The 26,355-nt window shown below is 41.1% G+C and overlaps 1 long non-coding RNA gene across 1 annotated transcript in view; it reads right to left on the bottom strand.

Annotated features, from left to right (window-relative positions):
• The window catches only part of LOC308606257, a 1,608,653-nt gene that overhangs the window by 1,438,792 nt on the left and 143,506 nt on the right, over positions 1-26,355 (bottom strand). The window lies entirely within an intron of this gene.

Below are 26,355 nucleotides of genomic sequence, written 5' to 3' on the forward strand. Positions count from 1 at the left end.
GATAAAAAGGGAAAAGGCTATCTGGACAAAAGACATGGATTGAGTCTGAAGCTGCCCCTTCCCGGTGTCACAGAGGCAACAACACACACACACTGCTGGGCAGAGCACAAAACCAAAATAGGCAACATGTGGGCTGATTAAAGGTTGGCATCTAGAGACAGACTGCCTGGGTTTGTAGCCCGGCTCATTAGTAAGTTGAGTGATGCTGGGCAAGTCATTTAACCTTGCTTGTCACTGTTTCCTCATCTATAACTTGAAGTGAAATGACAGAACCTACTTAAATAGGGTTGATAAATGAATTACGTGAGGTTATAACATGAAGCACTTAAAAGAGTGACTGGCACTGAAAAAACATATTTTTGATGGCTATTATTTTTTTTAATCTTTCCTTCCTTCTTTCCTTCCTTCCTCCCTCCCTCCCTCTCTTCCTCCCTCCCTTCCTTCTTTTCTTCCTCCTTTTCTGAGTCCATTATTTCCTCTTCTAAGTCAGAGAGTGCACAGTGTTTAGGAAGCAAGATGGACGCACCTCAGTCTGGTGAGGAAGACCTTGTGCCCATTATGAGTTTGGGTTTATGTGCCACACATGCAAAGATTAGGGTAAAGGAACAGAGAACTCACAGAGAAGGGATTCCTCCCCCATCACTGGGATGGTCAGGGAAGGTTTGTGGAAAGGGATCTCTAGGGGTACACACTGCAGTCACTGAAGGGCACAGTGGTGATGCTGTGGGGAAAGGCCTCCTTAGAGAGATTTATAGCAACATCCCACATTGATTCCCTCCTAAGGCATGAAGCATTCAGTGTGGGCCAACTACAAATGTGTAAGTAGTGTGAGCAGAACAGATGATCAAATTAACAGGGCATATTATTCCTGATAAAATATTTACACTGGGTTGGACTTTAAAAAAAGATCTCTGATTGCTGCCAACGCTCTAATTCTCCTTGAGAATTATGAAAGTTGGGGTTTATGAGTCAATACAAAGGCTAAAGTGGGATCCTGGTGGTTCTATTCTTAGGGTGTGAAAATATCAATTCAAAAGGCAGAGTTAGGGCCGTGATTTGCATGAAACAATAAGATCTTGGGGGTGTTTCAATCCGAGAAGGTGAGTCATCTAACTTGCCTCCAAGTAGTTGTGGGGTATCTCCCCAAAGCCTCGCCTCTGGCAATAGACACCCTGACAGGGAGAGTGTTGTCAATTTCTATACAGCTAAACCATGGAGGCCAAATGCTTTTACTTATGAGAACTATTCTGAGCTATAACTCTATAGCTTTTGAGCAATGCAGATGAAAGATACAAAACTAACAGATAAAAAGGTGGGTGCAGGCACACATATATATTCACACACATAGCACCACATGTCTATCACAACTAAATACATATGGCAGACTTACCCACCCAATGCACACAATGCATACCTCAGGAATACTGACACTCACAATATTACATTCATACACACACACCCTCCACACATTCATACCAAACACACGTGCCACTTGCATACCCTTCTCCTATACTCACACATCCAAAACATGGCCACCACATGTGCCAGACCAGGTAAGTCAGATCAATTGTACATATCAGCCCCACACCCCAAACATTCATCCAAAATATGCATCATACAAACACACACACACACACACACACACACACAGAAATACACTCCAAATTTAATAGACTGCATTTTTTTCTTCAAGAGATGCAGAGCTTCATTTTTAATGATGAAAAACAAGAGAGAGAGATAGAAAGAGGAAATAGTTTTAATTCAAAAATCATCAAGAAGGCCCAGGCTTTCAAGATGCAACAGTTTTTGCACGACCAGGCTAAAGGTGCCCCAGGAGATGTTCAACACATTTAATTCACTCTACACTCAGGGATGAAAATAGCAAGAGTCTGATGAAGCAGCCTCCATTGAGCTCTTCAAAGGCAGGGCCTCCACATGTGGAGCTGGTGTGAGAGTAACAGTGAGAAAGCTATCTTGTGTCTTGCCTTGGCTCTATCTTTATGACTCTTCTAGGAATCTACAGCCTTGGAGCAGAGTCTACAGGGCTCAGACCCCGAAGATGAAGTAAGGCCTAGTAAGAGGTGAAAGCATTCAACTCGTTCCCCAATAGTGACAGAAGCAATACTCTAGGATAAAGGCCACAACAATTTAAAGTGAATCTCCTGCCATGGCCGTCAGGGCAGTTTGTTGTAAGAAAGGAAGAGTAGGAGGGAGTCCAATGAATGAGTAACGACCATGCAGTAACCCTGGACTGAGTGTCCTAGCTACGTTATCTCATTTACTCTTCACAGCCTTGAAAGTTCCCTCATATGGACCCATTCTACATATTCTATATAATAGATTGAGCTGCTTGTCCAACTGCACACAGTTTGGGGCTGGTTTTGAACTCAGGTCTCTCTGCCCCTTGTGACTGAGCTCCATCTCCATTTATCTAACTGGTCTGTTAGTACCATAACTGGTAACATGTTCATACACAGAGAGAATCAGGGTGAGGTCAGTGGACATTGCCATGAACATCAGGAAAAGAAAAACCTTAATACCTCTTTATTCATGTTAGACCAAAAGCATAATTAATACCTATTAATTTTTAAGTTGTGAATAGGTCACTGCATTGGCATTTCAATGTGTTATTTTTGCCAGGGGAATCAGCTGGTATGGAAACAGCTACTTCTATGAACAAGTGCATAAATATCACTCTCAAAGAAAAAGTATAAAGCATCGACCTTCCACACCACACTACACCCATCCCTCTCATTTGTCCCCCTTGAGACAAATGTGTCTCATTTGCCTTTAACCCCTAGTGCCAGGCACTCAGTAGGTACATGGTATATGTCTGATGAGTAAATGACAGAAGGAATGAGTAAAATGTACAGTTTTACATAAAACAATGGAAACTTATACAGCCTCAAAACCTGGCAGCAAGATCATTTGCATGGAATGGCACATACTGAGTTTGGTAATGAACTCACAGCATGAAGACAGAAAAGGCAAGGCTGATATTCCTAACTCATCATGCCAAGGCTTTGGTCCTTCGAAAGCAGAGCATCCTCTCTGATGAGCATGACCATAGATTTCTTTCCAGGAGTCCTGTTTCTGATGTCTGAGGACGATCTGTTGTCCTTTTTTATTTTTTTATTTTTTTTTGCAGTACGCAGGCCTCTCACTGTTGTGGCCTCTCCCGTTGCACAGCACAGGCTCCGGACGCGCAGGCTCAGCAGCCATGGCACACGGGCCCAGCTGCTCCGTGGCATGTGGGATCTTCCTGGGCCGGGGCACGAACCCACGTCCCCTGCATTGGCAGGCAGACTCTCAACCACTGCGCCACCAGGGAAGCCCTGCTGTCCTTTTTGATTTTGTAATCCTACCAGTGTTTATAAGTACAGGTACCAAAATAGTTAAGAGCACAAAACTAGATCCTGCCTGAGGTTTGATTTTCTAAGGGGGAAAGTTTTTAAATTTTGGAAAATTACAGAAAATTTTCTGATATGCCGATCCTCTAACCTGCTGTTGTTGAAAGAAAGAATAAATGAATGAATGAATCTAAAGTAGAAGGAAAAGTAGGAAAGGAGTAAGATGAGAAGAAGAGGGAAAGGAAGGAAAGAATAAACAATGAAATGCAGGGATACACATTAGTTGTTATTAAAAGCCAAGCACTCTACTTAACCCATTTCATGCATTATCACATTTGATCTGAAAAACTGCTACTATTATTATCCCCATTTTTTAATATGGGCAAACTCAGACTCAGACAAATTAAATTACTCATGCAAGGCTCACAAAGCTTAATAGGCTATGGAACTAGTTAGAATAGCACTAAAATTCTTGACCTAATACCCATTATCTCTTTAAGACAATAGAAAGAAACCTAAAGTTTTATTTGTTTGGATTTGATTTTGTTTAAAGCAAGGGAAGAATTAGGTTTTAGGGATATCAATCTGCAAGCTTTCAGAGGATAGACTGAGAAACAACAACATACATCCGTGAGAGACCAGACTGGCTGCTACAGGAATCCAGGCAAGGAGCACGGAGTCTTGATAGCAAAAATAATAAAAATTTTCCCAGTTGAAGAAATACCAAATGCATAGTTAAAATTAGTGTAGAGTAGGACTTCCCTGGTAGTGCAGTGGTTGAGAATCCACCTGCCAGTGCAGGGGACACAGGTCCAGGAAGATCCCACATGCCACGGAGCAACTAAGCCCGAGTGTCACAACTACTGAGCCTACGCTCTAGAGCCTGCGAGCCACAACTATTGAGCCCACGCACCACAACTACTGAAGCCCAAGTGCCTAGAACCTGTGCTCCACAACAAGAGAAGCCACCACAATGAGTAGCCCACGCACCGCAACGAAGAGTAGACCCCGCTCGCTGCAACTAGACAAAGCCCGTGCACAGCAACGAAGACCCAACACAGCCAAAAAAAAAAAAAAATCAGTGTGGAGTAGTTAGAAATGAGGGTGGAGAAAAACGATTTACGTGCAGTGAAAATTCCTAGGATGAGGAAGAATTTCTGGGTGTCTCTATATGTTCATTAATTCTCTGAGTCCCTACAATGTTGATAGGTATAAAGGGGGGAAATAACCAGCAAAACCAGACCCCATTTTTTTTGTTTGTTTGTTTGTTTTGCGGTATGCGGGCCTCTCATGGTTGTGGCCTCTCCCGTTGCGGAGCACAGGCTCCGGACGCGCAGGCTCAGCAGCCATGGCTCACGGGCCTAGCCACTCCGCGGCATGTGGGATCTTCCCGCACCAGGGCACGAACCCGTGTCCCCTGCATCGGCAGACGGACTCTCAACCACTGCGCCACCAGGGAAGCCCCAGACCCCATTTTTTTGCATCACGGAGGCTAGGTGGGAGACTAACAAAATAATTTCAACTGATAGAAGTTTTGACACAACATGATTGTGGTACATGCAAGGTGCTCCAAATGGAAGGAAGAGGGACCCCAGCTCTGAGGACGGAGAGCAGAGGACCCAAGAATGCTTTGCACAGGAAGAGATGCCTTACTGCGTTTTGAAAACCCAACAGAAGTCACCGAGGTGAGGCAATAAAACTGGGGAGAAAGACAGGAACTAAAAAAGTTTAGATGTCAATAGACACGCAAAGAAGTAGAAGCTGATTTCCACATTCTGACCCTACTTCCCACCCCTATTGCTTGTCTGCAGTCAGGACCGGGCATCAGCACAGTCCACCCATAAGCCTGTACCTGGTGATGAGCAATTGCTCTCTGCTTACAGAGAACTTACTGAAGCCATTTGGGGCTGTGGCCTGTTATGGCAACTGCCTCCCTGTGGCCTCCAGGTAGGCTGAGTTCCTTTTGACCTGAAAGAATATAATACAATAGGAGAATGACTTAAACAAAAGTTAGAGCCAGGAATGTCCCACTTTGCCACTTGAGCAAATGTTCCATGTGTCATTTTTATTAATGCTATCAGGAAAAAAAGGATTTCACTGGCCATGAGTGGGGAGCTTAAGTGTCTTTTTCTGGAGGTGCTGCTAGTGCTGTGGGAAATTACATTTGCACCCTGGGCTTCCTGCATTGATGGAATGTATTTACTTCCTCCTGGAACAAAAGTAAATAACTCTGGAGGGAAACCAAGAAGTTCAGGCTTCCAGGACCACCCTTGTTTATTCCCTAGATGTACAGAGAATCCATCGGTTGGAAATTGGCCAGCTGTGAGAGGTACAGGTGATTTAAATACTGATAGTTTAAGCGGTCTTGGCCCACGACGGTTATCACATAATGCACACAGTTGTCAGGACTGCCATGTGGTGTAACACAAGAGGATGCTGCAACCCGGAGCTATGCAGTCTGACAGCACTGGAGATAAGCGTCTACTGTCTCTCGAAGTTAACAAATATATTTCTGTGTGTGTGTGTGTGTGTGTGTGTGTGTCTATTCAGGTTTAAATGATTTAGTTGATAAAGATAGTTTTCATTGAATTACTCTGGGCTCACATGTCCTGCCTCCCCTGCTTTCTCAAGATGAATCCAATCTTAAAAGATACAACTGTTTTGTGCACCATTTATGTGGAAAATCTGACCTGTAGGCCATCCGTGCCAGTTAATTAATTTTCCTTTGCTCACCAGGCAGCTGTCACAGAGGCAGAGCTGTCTCGTTTTTTGCCTAAAATAGTGTAGGGAAGGGTTCTTCAAATTAGAATGCAAGACGTCACTCAGAGCTAGCCCCTAAGGGGAAAAAACCGAGAGGTTGGAAAGTACTCTCAGCTTCCTGTCTCCCTTCCTTCCCATTTGCTTACATGCCCACTTTCTCTCACAGTCCTTAGATTAAAAATTTCATATAATAACGTCTCCTCCACCCACCTATCAAAAAGGGCTACTTTCCATGTACACATTCATGCGTTCTGTCAGTCTGTCAATCAGACAGGCATCTGTTCATCTGTCCATTCTGTCATTTATTCATTCATCCATTCAGCCATTAAACTCTCATTTTTCTACTTCTCTATGCAAAGGACCATTCTGAGCTGCTTCTTCTTGCCCACGTAGTACCTGTGTATACTTTATTCACAGCGCTTCCAGAAACAGACAGTTTAGACACAGTGCCGTGTCTGTCTTCCAAGCTCTTTCCCTTCCCTCCCTGAGCCCTTGCTCTTGCCTCTGCCTGGAACACTCCTTCCCTCATTCCTCTGATCTGTCTCCTCCTTTCCTTTAGGTCTCAGCTTAAATGCCACCTCCTCAGAAGTCTAAAATACCCTCTCATTATACTCCCTCTCAATACCCTGATTTCTTTATTTCTTCACAGTACTTATCACTATATGTAATTATTTTTTGTATGTCTTTGCTTTTTTTATCTTTATTCCCACTTGGCTGCTAGCTCCACAAAAGCAGGCACCGAGGTGGCTTTCACTTTTGAATGCCTAGAACCTACAGTACATTGCACAAAATTGTTAGTAAATATTGTTAGTGATCAAAGGATGAACATTTTTATCTTTGCATCTCCAGCTAATAATTCAAGATTCTGCACGTAATAGGTGCTTGGTAAATGCTGGCTGCTCAGAAATGAATGGATTCTACCAAATACAGACTGTGAATTGAAAATGTCTGGAGATGAGTCCATTTCTATTTTCCATTTTCTTTGACACTTATGTCTCTGTCTCCCCCGTCTCTCTCTCTCTCTGTCTCTCTCTCTAGCTCTATCTCTGTGTCTCTCTCTCTCTAACTTTGTTGTCTGAGATCCTTTGGAGCCATCTGAGGTTCTAAATGCTATCCTGAAGCCATCCTGGGCAAGATGGATAATGCTGTCTCAGCAAAGCATAAACCATGAAAACACAACCAGCTGAACTCTTAACACTTTTCATGATGGCTTCACATTTACATTAAAAATGTGGGTGAGAATGGACAAAATGTATAATTTTAAGCTGGAAGTCACTCACCCGCTTACTTTTTTTTTTTATTCTATTTAGTTATTTTTGGCTTCACTGGGTCTTCGCTGCTGCGTGCAGGCTTTCTCTAGTTGCGGCGAGCGGGGGCTTCTCTCCGTTGCCGTGCGCAGGCTTCTCATTGCGGTGGCTTCTCTTGTTGTGGAGCACGGGCTCCAGGCGCCCAGGCTTCAGCAGTTGTGGCACACGGGCTCTAGAGTGAAGGCTCAGTAGTTGTGGCGCACGGGCTTAGTTGCTCTATGGCATGTGGGATCTTCCCAGACCAGGGCTCAAACCTGTGTCCCCTGCATTGGCAGGCGGATTCTTAACCACTGCGCTACCAGGGAAGCCCCCACCCGCTTACTTTTGAAATATTGCTTCAATTGGGCTGAGAAGGAAAGTTTGACAGAAAGAGAATTTTGCAAATTGTGAGTGGAGAACTTGCCCTGAAAGCTTAACTCTCCAATGTACACACCATGGAACATTTAGCAGTCCCCCTTCTTCATTGCCCATTAAAATAACCTGTAGTTCTTGAGTAATGGACCTAAACTAGGCTCCAAAAATGCAGAAAGTGTTGCTCATCTTCTGAGGGAGAATATTAAACAGAACTGAACAAAGAGGATAACAGAAGCCTCGGGAGCCATTGGGAGTAATGGGCAATGCCTTTCTGCTCCATTCCGAAACTCCCCATGTTGTTTGAGCTCAGGAGAGAGGAACCAACAGAGCACCTAATTGTTAACACATTTCCCTCATAAAAATAAATGATATCTATAGAGATCTAACATACAGTATATTTAATATAGACAATAACTTGTGCTATAAGTATGTAATGTGATAAATACTTTTCCAACAGCAAAATATTGTGTATTACAATATACAAATGTATCAAAGTAACACTGTATACCTTAAATTTGCACAATGTTATATGTCAATTTTATCCAATGGAAAAAAGAGAAAAAAAATAAGATTACATCACAATAGGCAAAAACTGAAAGCCATCTAAATGTCCATCACCTGGCATATGGATAGGTAAAACATGGTCTGTTTATACAGTGGAATAATACTCAGTAATAAAAAGGAACGAACTACCGACACATGCTTCAGCATGAATGAATCTCAAAAACGTTATGCGAAGTGAAAGAAGCCATACACTGGAGACCAAATATTGTGTAATTCCATTTATATGAAATCTCCAGAAATGGCAAATTTACAGAGACAGAAGGTAAATTAGTGGTTGTAGGGGCTGGAAGTATGAATGGGGATTAATTATAAATGGGTATGAAGGGACTTCCCTGGTGGCGCAGTGGTTAAGAATCCACCTGCCAATGCAGGGGACGTGGGTTCAATGCCTGGTCCAGGAAGATCCCACATGCTGCGGAGCTACTGAGCCTGCGCTCTAGAGCCCGTGAGCCACAACTACTGAGCCCTCGTGCCACAACTACTGAAGCCCACGTGCATAGAGCCCGTGCTCCGCAACAAGAGAAGCCACTGCAATGAGAAGCACACGCACTGCGACAGAGCAGCCCCCGCTCGCCGCAACTAGAGAAAGCCCAAGCGCAGCAACAAAGACCCAATGCAGCCAAAAATAAATAAATAAAAATTAAAAATTAATTATATAAATAAATAATAAATGGGTATGAAGAATCTTGTTGGGGGAGTAAAAATGTTCTAAAACTGATTTAAGGTGATAGCAATGGCAAGTTACTGAAAAATCACTGAATTGCACTCTTGAAGTGGGTGAATTTTATGATACATAAAATATGCCTCAATAAAGTTGTTTTTAAAATTTAAGATTATATTTTATGCAATAGCACTGCATGCTTAGCTTAAATTACTGCTCCTTTGATAATAAAACACAATTAATTATTACCTACATTTTTTTACATATTTTTAAAGTTAAACTTGTCCCTGAAAAATAAAATTGAGCAAGTTTTTTCCAGAGTATTAATTCTAAAAAAATTAATTGCCTAATGTAAATGCTGAAAAACACTGTTTCTGAACCAAAGTTTTTTCTGGGAGATTTTAAATAATGAAGTGTAGAGCTTTTTTCCTTCAAAATGAAATATTTTGTCCTTTAGTTTGGTTCATTTCACTTGATTTCAGAGATTCTAATTTCCTCTGGGCTAATGGGAGTGGTCAGGTTTTTGTACATCTTCTCAAAGGGAATTAAATTTGCAATTATTCCTAGCACACCACAGACTTTTGCAAACCCGTGTTTCGTGCAGTCTTCAGATCCCTGTTGCAATTAGCATATTTTCAAGGTGAAGTGCAGATGTCAAATTAATGTGGAAGGCATCAGGATTGCTGAAGGGCCCAGGTCAATTGGTATTGGTCTAATTGGAGGACATGAGTCTTTCCTATTAAAAGGGTCCAGGGACTGACATCAGAAACAGGCAAGGTCCTTCATATGTGAGCAAGGGCGGGGGGAAGAAGAAGAAACTGGAAACACAAAAGAGGACTTGCTTTTACAGAGAAAGTTAGGATTCAGAAAAGAGAGTGAAATCACAAGGAGAATTTTATTATTACTTCTATTTAGTTACTGTTACTTGGGGGGGGGGGGTTGTTTTTTGTTTTGTTTTGTTTTGGCCACGCTTTGGCATATGGGATCTTAGTTCCCTGACCAGGGATCGAACCCGCACCCCCTGCAGTGGAAGCTCAGAGTCTTAACCACTGGACCGCCAGGGAAGTCCCCAATTACTGTTACGTGCCACGCATTTTACATGCATTATTTACATTACACCATGTAAGTCTGACAAAAACTCCCTTGGTAAATTATTGTTCTTATTCTGCAGAAGAGAAAAGTGAAGCCCAGAAAGATGCAATCATTTGCAGTAAATGATTTTTGAGCACTTACTATATGTCAAGAACATTTTTAATGTTTTTCTTGTTATCAAATTTACCTCTCACAATAACCCATAAGGTAGATATTATTACCTGCATGTTGTGGATGAGGGAATTGAGGCAAAGGGAATTTAAGAAACATGCCTCGGGTCCCACAGTTAGTGAACTTCACAGGCACTGACTCCAAAACTGGTCCAGCTGCAGGTAAAGCATCAAACTTCTCAAGAGCTTGTGAAAGGCTATGGACTCTCAGACCCCCAACCTTGCTGTTCTCCAAATACAGATCTTTCCTTCAGACCTGTTTATTTTTTTCCCAAGTTGGGCTGCATGGAGCCATTGAGTGAAGAGGAAAGGAGAGAATTATACAGTCTTGAGTTTTTAAAGAGCATCTCTGTTTACTGTTGTATACATTAGGGGTTTTATGAGATGTCATTTGAATAGAAGAAGCTCTGAAATTATCAAGAAACAACAATTTTAAAGCCAATATAACAATTACATCTTCTTGAGGGTGATTTCCTTTCACTTCAAGACAGAAATAAAAGGAAATGTACTCAGGGCATTAGATCTGGGATTAAGTCCTGAGTCTGACCCATACCAGTTGCGTATGATTTGATATATCCATCTCTTCAATCTTCAGTTTCTTCATCAGTCAAAAGGGAATGATAGTTGTTTATCTTGCCAATGTTACAAGGAGGTTACGAGGGTAAAGTGAGATAATCTATAACAAAGTGCTCTGTATCCTATAAAATAGTCCTGAAACAGTAAGAACACATACAAGTGATTCATGGAATCAGTTCTTTGGCATTGTGCCAGGTAAACTCCTTTACATGGATTATCTTCCATAAATCCCACAATTGTTCTAAGCAATAGGTACCACATTATCCGTATTTAATAGATAAGAAAGCTAAGGCTTACAGAGGTTAAGCAATTCACCCTGATGTTGGAACCAGGAAAGTGGCAGCACTTCTAGAATCTAGAACCAGAAACAGCTTTAGATTCACTTTTTTAATCACTGTTTTTTAAAGATGCATATTAATGTCACCTTTTTTTAGTATTTCGAAGTGAAACTGATCATTCCTACTTCTGTTCTCTGTGACATATTTGCACTCCTTTTATAGAATCTAATCACAGTCTTTCTTGCATTCAGAATGATGTGGGTTTTGCCTAACCCTCATCAAGCAAAATGCCTAGAAAGCAGGACTGCATCTGTGCCCTCCAAAACTCCTAGCATCTAGAACAGTGAGTGCCCCATAAGAAGGCATTCCCTTCTCCATAACTTCCCTACAGGTAGAATTTAACCTCTTCACACTGAAATCCACACTGGGCTCCTTGTCACTCCATGGCAAGTTCTGCCTGGATTCTCTGGACTTGTGCCATTACAAAAAACTTTACATCTAGTTAAAATGGGAAAATAATCACAATAACTACAATAACAACAGTGGCTAATACTTATGGAGCACTTACTGGGTCTGAGCCTGTGCAAAGTCCCTTATGTGTGTCACCTCATTTAAACTTTACAACAAGCCTGGTCTCAACCACCCCCTTCTGCATTGTACAGACAAGGAAACTGAGACTTACAGGCCAGAGAGCTAAGAATGTGATAGAGTCCATTTAGAACTAAGGGTTGCTGACCCTACAGCCTTAACACTTTACCCACAGACTTCACTGCGGTCCTTTTCTGGAATTCTCCTTGCAAAATTCTCTTCATTCTTTTAGACACACTTAATATGCCGGCTCCTTGCTGAAACCTCCCCCTTCTCTCAGCTGTTCCCATCCATTCTCAACCTCCTACCATTCATTCTATCCCTACCCTATACATACTTTCATTTTTAGTCATTGTCTTTCCTGTCCACTTGATTGTAATATCCCGTTTCATGACTGCATTTCTCACAGCACACAGCCTCTAGACATACAGTGTCTAGAATAGCGTAGACATTAGTATTAAGTTCTGAATTCTCCATGCGCCATTCATTCATTCATTTATAATTCAGTAGATTTGCTATATAAGAGGCCAGCTATACTATCTTTTCCCTAGCTCCCAGAGCAATGTCTCTTGGTTATGTCAAACAGAGCTGTCTTAATTATGTGACTCATCTTTCAACTGTTGGTTATTGAAAAACCTGTGGAGGGAAAGTCTCCACAGGATTTCTGACATATTTTGACAAAGTGAAGGACAGGGCCTGAGTCCATGCCAGGGCCCTAGAATAAGGTGACTGTAACCAATTTTATACAACTGTGTTTTCAACAGATCATGGAAGTGGTTGGGATTTTAAAAGACTGAACAATTTCCCAAATTTGTCTGCTCAACATTTACTTTCTACTCTTAGAGACACATTCCAAAAGCAGACTCTGTAAGGAGAAAGAGGTAGGGGACAGGAGAAATATAGCCACCGGGGATCACTGCTGGGCACCTTCCATCTACCAACCCTATTCTTGGTGTTCAGCTTATGTTATTACCACATACACATCTCACAAAAACTCTAGGAAACACCTGTTAAAATTTCCCTGAGTCTTGTGATTCTATAAGCCATCTCTTCCCATTAGAACAGTGCTTTTCAATATTTTAAAGTGTATGGATACATTTAGGGGAAAAAGCATACTCAATAAATGTATGTATGAGGGATCTGCATTTTGTGTTAGTCATTCAACATATTTTTGAGATGTTACCAGTTACTGAACACTGTACACCTGAACATTGCTGTAGGTAAAAGGAATAAAACAAGGAACAAAATAGACAAGACCCCTGATATTTTGAAACCTATATTATAGGGCTTCCCTGGTGGCACAGTGGTTGAGAGTCCACCTGCCGATGCAGGGGACGCGGGTTCGTGCCGCGGTCCGGGAAGATCCCACATGCCGCGGAGTGGCTGGGCCAGTGAGACATGGCCGCTGAGCCTGCGCGTCCGGAGCCTGTGCTCCACAACGGGAGAGGCCACAACAGTGAGAGGCCCGCGTACCGCAAAAAAAAAAAAAAAAAAAAAAAACCTATATTATAAAAGGAAGATAAAATCCCTTGTTTGGTGATAGGGTTGGGGTTGGAAGCTGAAAATAGACCAAGATTTTCAACAATGAGCAAGAGGTTTTTTTTCTATAGAATTAATATTTCCATATCAATTATAATATCCTGGAATATGTCCTCTCTATATAATACAGACCATTTAAATATAGTGGGTAATATATATACACATATATAGTTCTCTCCACATATGTATGTGTACATATATATTACATATATACTGTGTGTGTGTGTATATATATATATATATAGAGAGAGAGAGAGAGAGAGAGCACTTTGATAACTTTTTGTCAATGTTATGGACTGAATATTTATTTGTGTCCCCCACCAAAATTCATCTATTGAAGCCCTAACTCCCAATGTGATAGTATTTGAAGGAGGGACCTTTGGGAGGTAATTAGGTTTAGATGAAATCATGAGGATGGGGCTCCCATTATGGGATTAATGTCCTTATAAGAGGAGGAAAAGGGACAAAGGTCTCCTTTCCTCTCTCTCCACCATGTGAGGACATAGCAAGAAGGCAGCCATCTGCAAACCTGGAAGACAGCCCTCGTCAAGAATCAAATCTGCTGGCATCTTGATCTTGGACTTTCCAACCTGAAACTTTTGTTGTTTAAGCCACCCAGTACTATGATATTTTGGTAGTATACCATTATGGTATATGGTATTTGTTATAGCAGCTCAAGCTGACTAAGACAGTCAGGGAAATGCAGAATTAATTTAAAAAAAAATTAAAAAGATGTATCCAGTAACAAATTTTTATAACTTTTTATTTTGAGGTAATTTCAAATGTATGGAAAAGACATAAGTATAGTAAAAAGAAGTTCTGTGTACTTTCACAAAGATTCACCAGTGGTTAATATACAATCCCCAACTGGAATTGTGAAAATGTATATCTTATATATATATATATAAATTAAATATTGCAATATATAATGCAATGCAGTGTGTGTGTGTGTGTGTGTGTGTGTGTGTGTGCAATGCTTGATACTGATGATCCTGGACTGTGTGTGTGTACACACTATAAAGGGCATTATTGAGACTACTGGTGAAGTTTTGAATAAGATTTGTAAATTAGTTAATAGTATAAATTAGAAAATAAGATTTATCGTTATACTGTGGTTATATAAGAAAATGTCCTTGTGCTTAGAAAATACATACTGACTTATTAAAGGGGAATCTTGCCTGCAACCTATTTGCAATGAGTTCAATAACACTTTAACTGATGTCAATTTATATTTCCAGCCTACACTGCTTCCCTGATACCCAGACTCATATTTTCAATTGCCCACCCAACACTCAGCTTGAACATCTCATTAACCTCAAACTCAACATGCTCAAAACCAAGCTCCTCCTCTTACTGACCTTCTTCCCTCCCCAAACATTCTCCCCTAGTCTTCCCCTTCTTAGAAAATGGGACCTCCATCCTCCCTGTCGTTCAGTAGTTGAAGTAATACTTAATCCGCTTTTGTGTTCACATTCCGCATTTCTACCTTCAAAACATAACCAGAAACTGTCCCCATATGACTAGCTCCTCCACCACAAGTACCTTTCTCTCTTCAGGGATTTCCGCAGTAACTCCGGAAATATTCTCCCTGCTTCCACACTCCACCCAGAATTGCCACACAGAAGCCAGAGAGATCGGAGCAGAATACAAGTCAGCTCATGTTACTCTTCTATTCAAAACCTTCCAATGGTTTTCTACCCTACTCAGACTAAAAGTCAAACATTAAAGTGAGCTACATGACTCTGCGTGATCTGGCCTCAATTTACTTTTCTGATGTCATCTTCTGTAACTCCCCCGCCCTTTTCACTTCATTCCAGGCACAGTGACATCCTTGTGAGGTCTCTCCCCAGTTGCCCCATGGCTGATTCCCTCCCTTCCTGCAGGTCTCTGCTCAAAAGTTACCCTCTCAGAGGAGTGAGCCCTATCCCTGTACCTTTCAGTACAAAAGAGCAAACCCCACTTGCCATCACTCCCTGTCCTCACTCTGTTTTATTTTTCCCTGTAGAATGTTTCACCAACTATCATGCTAAAGCTTTACTTATTAAACAATTTATTGTCAGTCTCACTCCATCAGAATATAAACTTCATGAGGGCTTGGGCTTTGTCATATGGTCTTTGTTCATATAAGTGCTCAGTAAGTTGCTGAATGGTTCAAGGAACATTAGAGTCACAGTAACATCTACGTATATTTTGGGAAGAAGAAACACAGACATGTAGAAGATTCATTCAGTCTGCAGACACTTTTCTGTGTCATTAATGAATTCTGGGGCCTCTAGTATTAGCTCTAAAGCTAATAAAAAGAAAGATGTATCACAGAAAGCTTTGCACTAAGATTGACGAGACCTCATTTCTAGTCTTGGCTCTGGACTTGAAAAACACATTTAACCTTAGTTTCACCATAAGTAAAACCAGAGATCTGGGACTTTCTAGGATCCTTTCCGGCTCGGGCTGTGTGATTCTGGGTGCTACCCACTGCTTTTGAAATCCTCAAAGAAGCACATGTGGCTTATTGACATAAGAACAGATTTGCAGGTTTAAAAGCTTCATATATAAGCATTAAGAAATTCACTTTGGATTCTCAAAAGGTGGTATTTGAAAACCTGCTGCTTTTACTAATTATGGTTATTCAGACTTTTCATTATTATTATACAGAATAATAATTGTCATCACTTACTAAGTGCAAACATTTTAGGAACTTAGTTAAAAGGGGAAAAAAAAGTGTAATTACAGGGTGAGGATATCTGCATAAATTGATGGATTTCAGGCGTATATTAAGGTAGCAATGCATTATAAAGCCAGGAAGGTTTTCTCTTGATTTGCACGTATTCTTTATTTACTTTTAATATAGTTAATTTTTTTGATAGCACAATCTTTTCTCCTTTGCTCAGCCTCCTGGCTGCCCATCTCAGCCACTGGAAGACTTATTTGGAGCTAACTTGTCTTGACATAATCGTGCAATTGTGGAGGATGGCTGACCTGTGTCTAAATTCTGGTTCGGCCATTCATTTATTTGTGTCCTAAAATAAGCTTCCCACTTTCTCTTAACTTTAAGGGTTTTCTTTTTTTTTAATGGAAATAACAAAAGCCAACCTGGAAAAAGAAAAGCCAATCTGTTAAGGGAACTTTTGTAAGACAATAAAATAAATTTGTAAAGCACTTGGCATACACATACACTTGCTAGCTTCCTTCTTCTTCTCCCTTTTCCATCTCTGTGGCCTCAGAGAAACAGCTCCCATGGGGAGAACATGGAAATGTTCCATGAGAAAAGTTCTCCACTCTTGCAAAGGAGAAATGACTTCCGAATCCCTTTTACATCCTGACCCTCTTTTAAAAAACCCAAATGCCCCATTTTCCATGCTAATACTTCTCCACAAAAATTTGCTTAATTATAAACCCAGCAAAAAGAACATTTTTTTCAGAGCACAAACTTGTTAAAATGTGTGTGTCTGCATGTATCCATCCATTTCTATTCTCTTCAAAACAAAAGCAACAAGCTAGTACCCAATGGGCTGGAAAATGGCCCACATATGTGTTTCCTTTACTCTGCAGTACTTTAATTTTAATCTTTTTTCCATTTACATTCTTATTCTTAAAATATTATTACATATGAAATTCTGAATTTCTGCTTTATTCTGAAACATCAAAAGATCTGATAAACGCAGATTAAGCCCTTGCATATATGACCAAATGATTTTTGACAAGGATGCCAAGACCATTCAATGTGTAAAGGACAGTCTTTTCAACAAATGGTGTTGGGAAAACTAGATACCATATGCAAAAGAATGAATTTGACCCTTACCTTACACCATATACAAAATTAACTCGAGGGACTTCCCAGGTGGCACAGTAGTTAAGAATCCACCTGCCAATGCAGGGGACACGGGTTCGAGCCCTGGTCCAGGAAGATCCCACATGCTGCAGAGCAACTAAGCCCGTGTGCCACAACTACTGAGCCGGCGTGCCACAACGACTGAAGCCCACACCTAGAGCCCGTGCTCTGCAACAGGAGAAACCACCATAATGAGAAGCCCGCGCACCACAACAAAGAGTAGCCCCCACTCAGCACAACTGGAGAAAGACCGTGTGCAGCAACAAAGACCCAACGCAGCCAAAAATAAATTAATTAATTTAAAAAAATTAACTCAAAATAGATCAAAGACTTAAACTTAAGAGTTAAAACTTTAGGGCTTCCCCGGTGGCGCAGTGGTTGACAGTCCGCCTGCCGATGCAGGGGACACGGGTTCGTGCCCCGATCCCGGAAGATCCCACATGCCGCAGAGCGGCTGGGCCTGCAAGCCATGGCCGCGGAGCCTGTGCGTCCGGAGCCTGTGCTCCGCAACGGGAGAGGCCACAGCAGTGAGAGGCCTGCGTACAGCAAAAAAAAAAAAAGAGTTAAAACTTTAACACTCTTAGAAGAAAACAGGGGGAAAGCTTCTTGACATGGAGTTTGAAAATGATTTCTTGGACATGATGCCAAAAGCACAGGAAACAAAGTAAAAATAGTTAAACTGGACTACCTCAAAATTATGAACTTCTGTGCATCAAAGGACACAAACAACAGAGTGAAAATGCATCCAATGGAATGGGAGAAATCATGTATCTGAAAAGGAGTTAACATCCAGACTATATAAAGAAATTCCACAACTCAACAAAAAATAACCCAAATAAAAAACAGGCAAAGGACTTAAGTAGACATTTTTCCAAGGAAGACACAGCCAATAAGCACATGAAAAGATGCTCAACATCATTAATCACTAGGGAAATGCAAATCAAAACCACAAAGGAATATCACCTTACACCCATTAGTATGACTACTACCAAAAAAAAAGAGAAAATAACAAGTTCTGGCCAGGATTTGGGGAAATTGGAACCCTTGTGCACTATTGGTGGGAATGTAAAACGGCGCAGCCACTATGGAAAACAATCTGGTGGTTCCTCAGAAAATATTAAAAATAGAATTGCCATATGATCTAGCAATTCCACTTCTGGGTACATACCCAAAATAATTAAAAACAGAGTCTCAAAGAGATGGGTGTACATCTGTATTCATAGCAGCATTATTCATAATAGCCAAAAGGTAGAAGCAACCCAAGTGTCCATTGACAGATGAATGGATAAACAAAATGTGATATATACATACAATGGAACATTATTCAGCCTTATAAAGGAAGGAAATTCTGACACATGCTACAACATATACTTTGAGAACAATATGCTTATTGAAATAAGCTGGTCACAAAACTACAAATACTGTATAATTCCACTTACATGAAGTACCAAGAGCACTCAAATTCACAGGGACAGGAAATAGAAGGGTGATTGTTAGGACTTGAAAGAAGGAGAAATGGGAGTTGTTTAATGGGTATAGAGTTTCAGTTTTGCAAGATGAAAAGAGTTCTGGCTATTAGTTGCACAATAATGTGAATGTACTTAATCTACTAAACTGTACACTTAAAAATGGTTAAGATGGTAACTTTTATGTATGTGTAGTTTATCAAAATTTTTCTTTAATTTTCTTAAATCAAAAAAGAAAATCCGGGCTTCCCTGGTGGTGCAGTGGTTGAGTCCGCCTGCCGATGCAGGGGACACGGGTTCGTGCCCCGGTCCGGGAAGATCCGACATGCCGTGGAGCAGCTGGGCGCATGAGCCATGGCTGCTGAGCCTGCGCGTCTGGAGCCTGTGCTCCGCAACGGGAGAGGCCACAACAGTGAGAGGCCCACGTATCGCAAAAAAAAAAAAAAAAAAAAAAAAAAATCCACTCCTTGACACTGTTCCTGGATTCTCAATTAGGAGAGGGGTTTTCCTTTTATAATGGATTGACAATGGTTTGTTTGTGACAGGCTGGTTGTTCAAACTGGACAGTAGCAGGCATTTTTAAAGCAACTATACTCAGGTAGTTTCAAGTTCCTGAAATTATAGGTCACTAGTACTCATTACAGATGTTTAAAGAAGTTCATCAGTCCCTGGAAAAATCAGCAGACAGCTTAGCTTGGGAAAATTGTTTGACTTGTACATGTAAAAATGGGTGTTTGGGGGACTTCCCTGGTGGCACAGAGGTTAAAAATCCACCTGCCAATGCAGGGGACACTGGTCCGGGAAGATCCCACATGCCGTGGAGCAACTAAGCCCGTGCGCCACAACTACTAAGCCTGTGCTCTAGAGCCCACGTGCTGCAACTACTGAAGCCCGCGTGCCTAGAGCCCGTGCTATACAACAAGAGAAGCCACTGCAACGAGAAGCCCGCGCACCGCAACAAAGAGTAGCCCCCGCTCGCCGCAACTAGAGAAAGCCCGCGTGCAGCAATGAGGACCCAACACAGCCAAAAAGCAAAACAAAAAAAGGGTGTTTGGGAGGTAACCTGGTATAATCACAGCTGAAAGATGTTGAGCAGTAGCTGTCACATTCTTTGGTGTTTGCAAAAACTTCCGGAGAACTGCATGCATTATGTCCTTTGTGAATGCTTTATATACATCTCCAAAATAAACGTTCCCTTTCATAAGAGGGGTATCCAATCTCCAAAGTAATTTATGTGCATAAAACTGTTTTAAGACAACAAAAACAGATATAAAATTTCCATTTTCCTGATTCAATTTTGCAATGAAGAATTATTTAGTGGGTGGGAAATTAGGCAAGTCTTTTCCTTTGGCACTAATGACACAGCAGGAATATATAAATAGGGTAGCAGGCAGCGGAATCCCCCACATGCTCAAAAGGTGCCAGGGAAACCATCTACGCTTAACAAGGCCCTTTGCCTGATTTTCCCTGGCTTTTTTCCCTTATTAGAATGTCACCATGTTAATCTGTCTTCACTATAGAGGCCGCCTCTTTTATCCCTCTCTCCAGCTCAGGCGTTCCATCAAAGCTAATATCAAATCATCACACTGTACACCTTACCTATGTACAGTCTTTACTCATCAATTCTACTTCAATAAAGCTGCGGAGTGGGCAGTTAATAATCCAGAGTGTCGCTCAGTAAAACTATTCCATAGCAGGCTTTTCTTTAATTGTAAATGCTGAAGCTTTCAACTTCATAATTAAGTAAAAGCTGATTGTAATTAATGCCTTCTTCTAAGGAAAACTAAGAAAACACACACTTGATCAATCTAATGAAAACATAATCTGGGTCCAAAAATTGACTCAGAACAAGCACCAACTGGAAACAAAGCCTTCACTATGCAACACATTTTCTGGGAAGCTCTCAGAATATTTTTTTTTAGAAAATCTGCTTTCCTCAACTGAGAGGAAAAATGCTCATATACACAAAATGCTGAATATAATCTCAAAGTGATATGGACTCCCCTTCATGATCTATGGATCTCCTTGAATTCTAGATTAAGGAAGTCTGCTGCTCCACTTTCTGCAGATCGAACAATTTGCAAGTAGAGTCACATATATCATCAAAGAGGGCTTTTTTTAATGTGTTAAACTGTATTTTAATGTGCTAAATTATAGGGCAACCAGCACATCCCCTTCCCCAAAGGTGTTCTTTAAAACAAAACTCTTAAAATTTTGTATCCTGATATACATACCTGACTAACATTACATTCACATGGAATACAGGTTGTGGGTGTACAGAGTGAAGTCATCTAAATATGAGCACTTTACCAAATCCCTCTATTTCCTAACTGCAAATTATGTGAGCTGTGTGTGTGTGTTTCTGGATTTTAATTTACTTCTTTGGCTAGTGACTTTGAGTTAATTATTGGAAGATAATAAAGCCTAAATAAAACTCTAACCAAGTTACTAGATGATTTGATTTCATGTTGCCAAACTGTGCTAAGTTACAACAATAGCATACAATGCGAGAGACACTTTCTCTTTCCCTTTCTTGAATCTTGAACTGGGCGTTGAAAACTTACCCTGTGTTTGAGCAGTTGAACTTTCCGTGTAACGCTTGCAAACATTCCCTCTTTCCTTTCTGCATTCTCCGCTAGACTATACTTTTTTTTTTTTTCTTTTTTTTGTGGTACACGGGCCTCTCACTGCTGTGGCCTCTCCCGTTGCACAGCACAGGCTCCGGATGCGCAGGCTCAGCGGCCATGGCTCATGGGCCCAGCCGCTCCGCGGCATGTGGGACCTTCCTGGACCGGGGCACGAACCCCTGTCCCCTGCATCGGCAGGCGGACTCTCAACCACTGCGCCACCAGGGAAGCCCTAGACTATACATTTTATGAGGGCTCCGTCGTGCCTACCTTGCTGACAGTGCTTGACACAAAGCAAGTGTTCAATTTTAATGATGCGTTTGGATGTCACAGTACAGCAGTTACTGTTTAGTCTCCTGCTGAACACCACGTGCGTGATGTCAGTAGGTTAGAAACTGGTTTCCTCAGAGCCGTGGGGTTCAGGCAGAGGTGGAAAAGGAAACAGAATTGCTAAGAAGTCGGCCATGTAGTAGGTGGGTTCCATCCCCACTCCCCCTCCCCGCTCCAATCAGATCATCTCTGCTTTAATCTGGGCTTTTACAGAAATATTGTCAGAATGAAGAATTTCAGCCTCGAGCAAACAAACAGAAGTTTAAGAAGTCCTAGAACACTTCAGACTCCATAGCTGAATTTTGGTGACATTAAATTCAATATTTCCTAACACTTTTTTCTTTTCTATGGATTGACCAATAAGTTGACAACTGAAAAGTGTAACTCTTTTGTATTCAGTTCCTTCAGATTCAAGAAATATATCCCCCAGCCGAATGTAAATCGATGAAGTTAGAACACACCCTCACACCACACACAAAAATAAACTCAAAATGGCTTAGAGGGGAGAGCAGGGGTGAGGGGTGGCCGACGGGGATGAATTGGGAGATTGGGATTGACATATACACACTAATATGTATAAAATAGATAACTAATAAGAACCTGCTGTATAAAAAATAGATAAAATAAAATTCAAAAAAAAATAAACTAAATAAACTCAAAATGGCTTAGAGACCTAAACATAAGACATGGCACCATAAAACTAGAAGAGAACTTAGGCAAAACATTCTCTGACATAAATCGTACCAATGTTTTCTTAGGTCAGTCTCCCAAGGCAATAGAAATTTAAAAAATAAACAAATGGGACCTAGTCAAACTTGCTAGCTTTTGCACAGCAAAGGAAACCATAAACAGAATGAAAAGACAACCTGTGAAATGGGAGAAAATATTTGTAAATGATGCAACTGACAAGGGATTAATCTCCAAAATATACAAACAGCTCATACAACTCAACAACAACAAAAAACAAACAACCCAATCAAAAAATGGGCAGAAGATTTAAATAGACATTTCTCCAAAGAAGACATAGAGAAGGCCAACAGGCACATGAAAAGATGCTCAACATCGTTAATTATTAGAGAAATGCAAATCAAAACTACAATGAGGTACCACCTCATACCAGTCAGAATGCCCATCATTAAAAAGTCTACAAATAACAAATGCTGGAGAAGGTGTGGAGCAAAGGGAACCCTCCTATACTGTTGGTGGGAATGTAAGTTGGTGCAGCTGCTGTGGAAAACAGTATGGAAGTTCCTCAGAAAACTAAAAATAGAATTGCCATATGATCTAGCAATCCCACTCCTGGACACATATCCAGACAAAACTATAACTCAAAAAGATGTATGCACCCCTCTGTCCATAGCAGCACTATTCACAATAGCCAAGACATGGAAACAACCTAAATGTCTGTCGACAGATGAATGGATAAAGATGTGGTACATATATACAATGGTCATATAGTACATATATACTACTCAGCCATAAAAAAGAATGAAATAATGCCATCTGCAGCAACATGGATGGACCTAGAGATTATCACACTAAGTGAAGTAAGTCAGAAAGAGAAAGACAAATACCATATGATATCACTTATGTGTGGAACCTAAAATATGACACAAATGAACTCATCTACGAAACAGAAACAGATTCACAGACGTAGAGAACAGACTTGTGGTTGCCAAGGGGGAGGGGAGGTGGGGGAGAGATGGATTGGGAGTTTGGGGTTAGCAGATACAAACTATTACATATAGAATGGATAGCAACAAAGTCCTAATAGTTCCCTATAGCACAGGGAACTATATCCAATATCCTATGATAAACCATAATGGAAAGGAATTTTAAAAAAAGAATGTATGTATATACATATGTATATGTATATGTATATGTATAACTGAATCACTTTGCTGACAGCAGAAATTAACACAACATTGTAAAATAACTATACTTCAATTTAAAAAAAAGAAAGAAATATGTTCTCATGTTCTTTCAAAGGAGATAAAATTTTCAGATGTGCCAGAAGTTTCAAACGAACATTATATTTTTCATGGAAATTCATTTTATATTATTAAAATGTATTAGGATGTGACTCTACTTCTCCCTGGGTAAGTCTGAATGAACTCAGCATATGTTAGGAGCCTATTTATGGTGTACGAATAACATATGTAATAAAGTATGGTAGAAGAGTCAGAAACTTTTAAGAGTAACAACAGAGTTATCATTTTGCACTTGGGAATGCCAAAATTTATGTAACAAAAGTACAGCATCCCTTTTGTAATTTTATAAGATGTGTTTTGTTATTAATCGATTTATCAGCAATAAGATTATAAGTAGATCACATCATCAGAAAATCCACAAACAACAAATGCTGGAGAGGGTGTGGAGAAAAGGGAACCCTCTTGCACTATTGGTGGGAATGTAAACTGGTAGCCACTGTGGAGAACAGTATGGAGGGGAGGTTACTTAAAAAACTAAAAATAGAACTACCTTATGACCTAGCAATCCCACTACTGGGCAAATACCCAGAGAAAACCATAATTCAAAAAGACACATGGGGCCTCCCTGGTGGCGCAGTGGTTGAGAGTCCGCCTGCCGATGCAGGGGATACGGGTTCGTGCCCCGGTCTGGGAGGATCCCACATGCCGCGGAGAGGCTGGGCCCGTGAGCCATGGCCGCTGGGCCTGCGCGTCCGGAGCCTGTGCTCCGCAACGGGAGAGGCCACAACAGTGAGAGGCCCACATACCACAAAAAAAAAAAAAAAAAAGAAAGAAAAAAGACACATGCACCCCGATGTTCACTGTAGCACTATTTACAATAGCCAGGTCATGGAAGCAACCTAAATGTCCATCATCGGATGAATGGATAAAGAAGATGTGGCACATATATACAATGGAATATTACTCAGCCATAAAAAGGAACAAAATTGGGTCATCTGTAGAGACGTGGATGGACCTAGAGACTGTCCCACAGAGTGAAGTAAGTCAGAAAGAGGAAAACAAATAACGTATATTAACACATATATGTGGAATCTAGAAAAATGGTACAGACGAACCAGTTTGCAAGGCAGAAATAGAGACACTGACATAGAGAACAAACGTATGAACACCAAGGGGGGAAAGCTAGGGGGTTGGGGGGTGGGATGAATTGGGAGCTTGGGATTGACCTATATACACTAATATGTATAAAACAGATAACTAAAAGAACCTGCTGTATAAAAAATAAATAAATAAAATAAAATTCAAATTTAAAAAAACGATCATAAGTAGACCAGTGATATTCGGAATTAACAGAAATCATTACTTTTCTGGAATATTTTTCCCACCGTTTTCACAAAAGTTTCTATCGATCACTCACTTTTTCCTAAGCAAAAGTGCTTTCAGCTTGGAGGGGATGTTAGCTATGGAGGCAGCGTTAGTTGCTGGGGGAGCGGGGATAGTGGTGACAGTTATGGGTACTAGTGATGTTACAGGTGGTCATTGTGGGTGGTGGTGGTAGTGAGGGTGGCAGTTGGGGAAGATAATGGTGACTTTTGCGGGGGCAGCTGCTGTGTTAGTCATGGTGGTGTCAGTGGGGAAGGTAGTTGTAATTGGAGGTGGTGGTGATGGTGATGGTGATAGTTGTGGGCAGTGGTAACAGTAGTTGCAGGCGGTAGTTACTGGCAGTAGAGTCGTATATATTTGGCTAGAGTGATGAAGAGGTGTGGGCAGAGGAAATTATTCTTAAGAGGAAATTTTAGGGATTGTATTATGTGATTGAATATGTTGTTTAAACATGACAAGATGTAGTTTGAAAAGAGCTAATCATAAAACATCCACTGTAGCCAAAATTATCAGGGTTTCCTTTTCTGTGGATCTGTTGCTGGCAGTCACTGAGGAAAACCCACCAGAGTGACACAAGAAACTACCATACTACTCTGATTGCTGACTATAACTTTAACTAGTGTCCGGGCTTTGGCTTTCACTCTGGGATGGGAGGCTTTAGGGTTTTGGACAAAGGAGCGACACGACTTGACCTAAGTCCTCAGTGCAGCGATCAGAACAGTCTGTAGGAGAGCAAGTGTGTGAGATGACGTGGCTTGGACCAGGGAGGTGGAGGTAGATGTGATGAGGTGTGGCTACGTTATGAATATATTTTGAAAGTAGAGCCCACAGTATTCTCTGGGATTTGTGGGATGTGAGAGCAGGCAGTCTAGAATGTGGAGAGAGTACCCCAGGTGATTCTGAGAGAGGACCACGCTTTGCACAACCATGATGCAATGACATAGTTTTTTTACTTTTTCATTTCTCATTAGAAACTGACAAAGTTCTTGGCACGTTGATGGTCTTAGTAACTTTTTTTAATGGAAACACATTCAATGAGGACATTTTCAGAAAAAAACTTATAAGCAAAATCATGCCAGGTCTTAATACTAATCCACATGTTTCCTTGTCAGTAACAAGGTGTATATTTTAAAAATATGTATTAAATAAACAAATCCTCATACTCTTTTTTTTTTTTTTTTTTTTTGGCTGTGTTGGGTCTTCATTGCGGTGCACAGGCTTCTCATTGAGGTGGCTTCTCTTGTTGCAGAGCATGGGCTCTAGGTGCACGGGCTCAGTAGTTGTGGCTCTTGGGCTCTAGAGCACAAGCTCAGTAGTTGTGGTGCAAAGGCTTAGTTGCTCCGTGGCATGTGGGATCTTCCCGGACCAGGCATCGAACCCGTGACCCCTGCACTGGCAGGCGGATTCTTAACTACTGTGCCACCAGGGAGGTCCAAACCCTCAAACTCTATTTTCACAATCTGAGCCAGCCTTCTCTAATGTAGGTAAACCCACAGCCACAGAATAGAGAATATTTTTGGAAAGAGTCTGATGTCTCCAAACTGTGTGAA

This window comes from Mesoplodon bidens, assembly GCF_964165515.1.
Source record: "Mesoplodon bidens genome assembly, chromosome: 18".
In the NCBI taxonomy this organism is placed as follows: domain Eukaryota; kingdom Metazoa; phylum Chordata; class Mammalia; order Artiodactyla; family Ziphiidae; genus Mesoplodon; species Mesoplodon bidens.